The following is a 7,214-nucleotide window of genomic DNA, read 5'->3' as shown; positions in this document are numbered from 1 at the left end:
TCTCTAGACCCAGTAATTTTGGGATTAGACCAAACTGTTGGAGATACATGAGGAATAAAACGAAGGATGCAACTTAACCCTTGTAAGGGTTAACAAGGCACGACGCTGAGAGAAGGGAGCACCCGGGTCAGCACAAGGGAAGCGCTGCTACTGTAAAACTCAAAGAGCTACTTGAACTTTGAGTGAACTACCCCCATTAAAGGCAGGGAAAGCCCCCTACCAAGAGCGGCCCCCCTCACGGCACACGGGCATCCAAGGGAGGCGGCCGCGGCGGCCGGAAGCGGAGCCCGGGCCGGCGGGAACCGGAAGGAGCCAAGGGTGAGGGCGTGAGGCCGTGGCGGCGCCGGCGGTCAGGGGGTCTGTGCGGGCGGCGGGCCGGGCGGGCTGTGTGGGAGGGAGGCGGCCAGGGCGGGCTGTGCGGGCGGCGGGCCGGGCGGGCTGTGTGGGAGGGAGGCGGCCAGGGCGGGCTGTGCGGGCGGCGGGCCGGGCGGGCTGTGTGGGCGCCTGTGGGCGCTGCCGGCTCTCCGCGCACCGGGTGAAGGACCCGGCTTTGGGACCGCAGGCCGGGCGCCAGGTGAGGGCGAGGTGTAGCTCCCTGCGAGCGGGGGCAGCGCTCCCCGGCCTGGGGTGGGCTCGGTGGCTGAGACTGCGGGGAGTCAGCTCGCCCCAGTCTCAGGCAGCCATTGGAAGAGGATTATCAGAGTTACCGTTTTGCTTTTGCTTGCCTGAATTCCACGTGTATCTTGTCCTAAAGTGCATCGTGTCTGCCTTTTTTGTAAAAGGCTGCGAGATTAGAAGACCGTGGGATTCGTGGATGAAAACCGCCCTGTGAGACTTAGGCTGTTTGAGTTATTAATTTTGGTAACGTGTCTGTGGCTTGTCCGTAACTATCCCCCAAATCTTACTGCTGTAGTCATACGGCGGAGGAACGGGAAGCTTTAAAATTAAAGAAGTAATAAATACTCAATTTTCTGATCTAAAAGCTTTCAACACATTTATAGCAGTCATTTTCTTGCCCATTCTACTCATGTTCTTATTAACTAAGCAGCAGTCTCCTGGAAGTGAATATTTTATTTTAATAGCACATACTACCACCTGCTGTAAGGAACTGAAATTGCCTCTGCAATTTTAGAGCCTTTAAAGCTGCATAAAGCAGCCAGCCTTAGATTTAAAAGACAGCTAGATTGTTGATGTCTCTGATGATAATTTAATTATCTATTCATCCAAATATTTTCTGACCGTAGAAGTTTCTAAATTATATATGATTTGTAATAGCTGGAGCTTGACTGTCTCTAAGATGCATAGAAATTTAGGGAACAGTTCTGCTGTAGATATGAAATTGATAGCACATTATTTCAATAATAATTTTGAAGATTAACCATTTCCAGATACAGAAAATTCAGTTAAGAAATTAACAATTGCTCCAAGTGAGCAGAAAGTTTTTAATATATCAAGCCATGAGGGATCAAAAATTCAGAACATAAATTAGTAAAGTATTTATTGTTTTACTCAGTTGTCCATTTGACTCAAAGGAAAGCTAAGAAATGTTCAGGAAATCAAGACACCTCTTCATGACTTGTTAGAATAAGAATACTGTGGGGGGCAAGGGACACATTCTATACGGCTATTTTAATGTGTGCCTCTCCATTTTCATCTGGTATGTTTGTCTGCCTCCAATTAAGAAGCTGAATTATGTGTAAACAACTTTTTTGCCAAATGCTCAGCAGGCATAAATCCATGTAAGTGCTATCAAGTCAGTGGCTTAGGCTGTTTGTCACAATCTGGAAAATGGTTTCTTATGTCTGCTCAAGATTTTGGAGGGGAAAAAAAAAAGACACTAAGTCTAGGGGCAAAGAGAAAGAAGGCAGAAAAGAGGTTTATGTGGTTTCAATAAGTATGCATGTATAAACGTAGTACTTACCACTATACTAGAAAGCACAAGTACAAAAGAAGCTAATAAGGAAAGCCAAGCAAGTTGTCCTGGAGCAAATCCAGTTTCTGTTCCAGCTTCTACAGGTTGCTTTTCATCAAGAAACAACCCCAGTCATCTTGTCCCTGCTGCCAATCTTTCCAGCACGTGGCTGTCTTGCAGCGTGTAGAATTCTCTCTCTTCTCCATCCTCGCAGGCAGCCTAACTCCACACCAGCCATGGGCTGCCAGCTGGTGATGCAGAGCAGAGTCATCCTCTTGCTGAGCTGAACCTGGCTGTAGGCTTATGTTACTCTGTTGCCTGGAACTGAAGAAACACACTTCTGGTGTTCTCACAGTGTAGCCTGTGGTGCAGCAGGAGCTACCAGAGCCATAAGGATAGCAGGAGGCAATGGCAGCTCTCTCTAGTCTCCTTTCTCCTCCTGCCCACGGCAGCAGCAACCCTCCAAGAGTGAAGCCCAGCAAGGAAAGCTCTTTCCTAACAACTGGTATGTTTGGTGACATAATCACATCTGAAGACTGGTGGGAACAGAGGAGTCGGCAATGTAGACCCAGCTACTTTCTCCCGTACTGCTGGGCAGCACGTTTCACTGAGGTTCATGCAGCCTGGAGATTCATAGTGCTAGAGCTGGGTACTTTACTACCCCTTCATCTCATCACCTAGGCAGCCTCACATGGCAGGGCTAGGACACCAGTTCCCTCACTAGCCCATGCCAGGGTGTTACTCCTGTTAGAGTGTAACTAAGGCACAACTACTATTTGGCCTAAAACACAGAAAGGCTTGCCCACGCTACTGCAAGCTGCCTCTCAGGCCATTGTGGGCTTTTTCACTACCTACCCATGCTAATGACAGGAACCACTTGTGTAGTTCTAAGCACGTTTATTAATAGCAACAACAATAAAAGTAGCAAATTACTCCTTTCCCTTGTTATTTATTTAGTTTTTAGGATCACCTGTCTTGTCACTTTGCCTTTTCTTTTCCTAACCAACTCCATTTGCTCCTACTGTTTTACCAACTAATCCCACCAAAATTACTCCTCTCACTCTTTTCTCCTTTTGTCCAGGTCAACGTTTAAGGCAGCCTCTGGACACCTTTATCTTGGAGGTTTCAGGTGCCATTTCAGGTATAGACTCTCCAAAACTGAATGTCTTCTCTTTTTTTTCCCCTAATACCTCTGTTCTGTTTTTCTTCGTTTTGTCTCCCACTATATTTATAGACTTAAAATCTTTCACTCATAACCATTCTCTTGCTAGACTTGATTGATTTCCCTTTCCCAAAGCTCCTCTTTTCTACCTGTTACAATTTCAAAATGTTTTGCCATATGCTCATGCATTGCTTTCAAAAGCCCTGATGTCTTCCTCCTTAGAGCAGAGCTTCCCAAGCCTTCTTGTCTGAGCAGCACCGCCAGCAGCAGTAGTGCCAGTGGGTGTCACGCCTGGAAAGACACTGGAACACACCTCACTTGGGACTTGTCTATCCTGAATATTGTAGAAAACTGTACGTGCTGCCTGGGATCCACTACACCAGGAAATCCTGATCTCTTTCCTTCCATCTGTTGGTGAATGGGGAAAGGAAAGGCAATCTCAGTTGGCTTTACTTGCATACCCTCATTAGTTAGAATTCCTTCAGTGTCACGCTGTGAGTCACCCTTGAGTCAGAATTAGCTTAATAAACTGAAGTAAGGGAAGATTCAAGAAAGACTATGAGCAAAGAGGCTGCTGGGGGACTCCAGGTGATTTGTGCTCCTTGTCACCCTCTGAGATACTTCTGTCAATAAAACTTCTCTGTGAGAGAAGAAATTATGGCTGAAAACTTTATGCTACCAGATTGAGCTAAGGAAACTTCTTTGTAGAATAAGATGCTGGCCATTGCCTCCCTTCCCTAGCCATTAATGACTAATTCTTACCTCAGTTTTCTGATCTCCTTTTTGTGCAGTCTTTCCACATTACATTATTGATCTCTCCTCCCAATCTGTTGGTTGTACTGTTTTTGTCCCTAAATTAATTTCCTTCCTTTTGTCCACTCTGGCCTCCATATCCATCTTTAAAACACACATTTTCTAATGATCCGTCTTATCTTAACCATGAACACTAATACTATCTGTTCCTTTAACACCTGTCCCATGTTCTGACTACCTTAAACTGGGAACAGACCATGTGTTGTTCCAGGATGCACAATGCTAGAAACTGCACTGCACTAGGAACAAATACGACAATTAATTTCTCACTTTTTTTGAGCATGAAAAAGAAAGATCCACCTATTTTAATGTAAGATCCTTCCTTTTCAGTTAAAAAAAAAAAAAAAGAGAGAGAAAAAAAAAGAATGACTGTAAAACAATGGCCCAGAAATCCCAACGTGTTCTTTGGGTGATGGAAATTAAGCAAACCTCACTTCTGCTTTAGTGATCACCTCTGTCTTAGTCTAAAAAACCCCTGCCTCTGTGGAGAGTTGCCATACCCCTTCAAATATCTAGGCCATTTCCTGTCATCTTGTTGTCATATAACAACTATGTTTGTTGAGACATATCTCATCTTGAAGCATTTTCCTTCCCTTTCTACTGTTTTTATAGGTTAGGTGTCATAATTTATGAGGTACATTTATGTAGGTGCCTCATAAATTAAATATTTTAATATTTATGGGTACATGTGTTTGATAACACCTCAGCGGCAGTACATCTTCTTTTAAAGCAAGTACATCTTTCATTGTCAGACTAATACATATCCAAGATTAGACAAAAGAATCTCTTTCAGTAACATTCTTTCTGTACAAATATTTTTATTTTTCCTTTTATTTTGTTTTGGTTTAGTCAAAACAGTGTGGAGAATAGATTACCTGCATTCCAGTTTTATTGCTGCTGTTTCTGTTCTGCTGAACTCTGCAAGTTTTCTCCAAAAATACTGTCTGACAAGGAAATTGTTTCCACATTGTTTTCTGCTTTCACCCACAAGAATCTGTCAACCAAATCCACCAAAAACTGACTGCGATAACAAAATAGTTTGATTACAGCTAGCATAAAACAGGACCATTCAATCAACGTCAATGGCTGTACCAGGTTGACTTTCGTCAGTTAAAGGCTTGGCTCAAAATGTCACTTGTGTGTAAAGATGTCTAGAATAATCTGTGCATATCAGATGTGAACACTAAATTTTAAATTTTAATTCAATCCTACACACACTTAAATACATGCCTTTTAAAAATTAATTTAAAAATACAGGAATCAGTAGAACTGCTTCCATACTTAAAATTAACCACACGCTTAAGCAGCTGGCAGGATGAGAGCAACAAAAATGCTACAAGCCAAAGCACTGAATTTCTTTGCCTTTTTTGTTAGCTTCTGATCTTTCATCTACTACAAGGATGACACATGAAGGAAATTGTTTGCTCTCAATGCGCTAACCGACATGGGGTTTTTTGCTTGTGTTGCTTTGACTTAGCATAAACAGCAAATGTGTTTTCAGCAGTGAAAGAGTAATATATCTTCAGGCTCTTTGAAATGCAGAAAACAGAAAAGGTCAATTATTACTGCAGATGCACTGCTTCTTCACGGATTATACTGTCAGAATAAAAGTGATGCTATTCTCAAAAGTCAGCATTTTGATACAAACCAATGTCCTTCTACTTTAAAAGAAATACTTATACACATGTACAAAACCATAAAGAAGATGAGTATCTAGATATGTTTCTCTTTTTTGATTTTCCTTTTATTAAAATGTCATTTCTATAAACACAATCATTTGGTTTTCTGTATGACAGTAAGGTCAATTTAAATTTTAACTCTTGATTTATATCACAAATATTCTGTAATTCTTTCTACACATTAGTAATAGTCAGATGTGGCTTGTCTCTGAATATGTCTTGGAAGGTCTGAGTATCTCTAATCCTTCTCTTAGTATTTATACAGGCATAAGGAAACAAAATTCTGCACAGGTGCATATGGAAAAAGGATTGCTTTTTCTGTTTTGACTACTAAGGAGGCATGACCCAGTAAGCAAGGACGCAGGTGTGCCTGAGAGGTCACCTGCCTCCAGGGCTTAGACACAGGACTCCAGGCTATCCAGAGGCATTTCCATCTAGTTAAAATCTACAGCTGGGACCTCTTCTGCAGGAGGACACCTATTTTATATATGTGTGTGTATATATGTATATACAAAGCTACTATGTATATACAAAGCTGTGTATATATATATGTACAGTGACAATTTAATCAATTTGCTTTGTGATGTTTCAGGATGCAGAAGCTCTAAACTCGAATCCATTTGTGAAGGATTGTTTATGCATCCTGCATTAAGCTGTTACTGGATAAAATGTATAAACAGCTCTTGAAGCAGAGTCGGCAACGCAGGGCTCCTGCACAGCTTCCAGAGGCAAGGTGAGGAATGCTCACAGTAGCCCATGGCCTCCAACCTGCTCGCCAGGGTTTCCTCTGGCAAGCTGGGACAAGTGAGCCTGTAGCCTCTCAGCCACAGGATATTCAACACAGGTCACCCACAACCTTCATGATAATGTTTGTTATCACACCAACCAGCATCCCAGTGAATTTCATTGCAAGTCCGGCTGGACCCACACCAGTAGGCTCACTGTGAAGTGCTAACTGGGCTGAGTCCTTGTGGAGAGATGGATGGAGTAGTTGTGGATTATCATGAGCCTTCATTACCAACAATGCTCAATGCTGTGAAAACTGAGATGCTGCTCTCCATATTCAGTAGCAGGAGACAAAATGCTTTTTAAGATAAGGTACCAAGGAACTTACAAAGCTTTAGCAGCATTTGGTAGCAATTAAACAGGTCTTCCAGGATTGTGGTGCTAGTTAGAAGTCCCTAAATGCTACCTAAGGTGAGCTTGTAATAGCTAAACCCCATTTTGCAACTTTAACAAAATGAGGATAACAATGTGGTCATATGTCAAAGGACTTAGAAAACATGAATGATATAAGGTGCAAATTCTCACACCATTAGAACTACTACAAATTAGGAGTTAAAGGCTAGCCTGTACAAGCTGACGGGTGTCTTTCAAATATGGATTTTCTGATTAAATGTTTCACTCCTGTAGTGCTGTAGTTCATATCCTGGTCTTGTTCACTGCTGCACTTGAGAATGCTGACTTATAACTCGAGAACTGTGTATTCAATACTTCATTTAATGTTTGCACATCCTAGGTAATCATTATAATTTCAAAAACATAAAGAGTAGTAGCTTTGCTTTATTTTTGTGCTCAGGAAGTTAAAGTTGTGTTGCTCTGGCGGACCTTGTGCTGTTATATGTCAGCTGAATTTTCATGTACAAAT

At 42.3% G+C, this 7,214-nt stretch overlaps 1 long non-coding RNA gene across 4 annotated transcripts; it reads left to right on the top strand.

Moving 5' to 3' along the window:
* Window positions 1–334: 334 nt before the first annotated feature.
* On the top strand, window positions 335–6,129 carry LOC142039439 (uncharacterized). 4 transcript variants are annotated; one of them, XR_012652893.1, is made up of 4 exons: window positions 335–357; window positions 783–2,417; window positions 2,994–3,053; window positions 3,297–6,129. It is a non-coding gene; the product is annotated as an uncharacterized LOC142039439 (long non-coding RNA). The 4 variants fall into 4 exon arrangements; XR_012652894.1 differs by lacking the exon at window positions 335–357 and having other exon boundaries at window positions 508–828; window positions 2,008–2,417; window positions 3,297–6,126; XR_012652895.1 differs by lacking the exon at window positions 335–357 and having other exon boundaries at window positions 508–861; window positions 2,127–2,417; window positions 3,297–6,126.
* The last annotated feature ends 1,085 nt before the right edge of the window (window positions 6,130–7,214 follow it).

This window comes from Buteo buteo, chromosome 14, assembly GCF_964188355.1.
Source record: "Buteo buteo chromosome 14, bButBut1.hap1.1, whole genome shotgun sequence".
NCBI classification, from domain to species: domain Eukaryota; kingdom Metazoa; phylum Chordata; class Aves; order Accipitriformes; family Accipitridae; genus Buteo; species Buteo buteo.
This window is presented reverse-complemented; position numbering and strand designations above follow the sequence as displayed.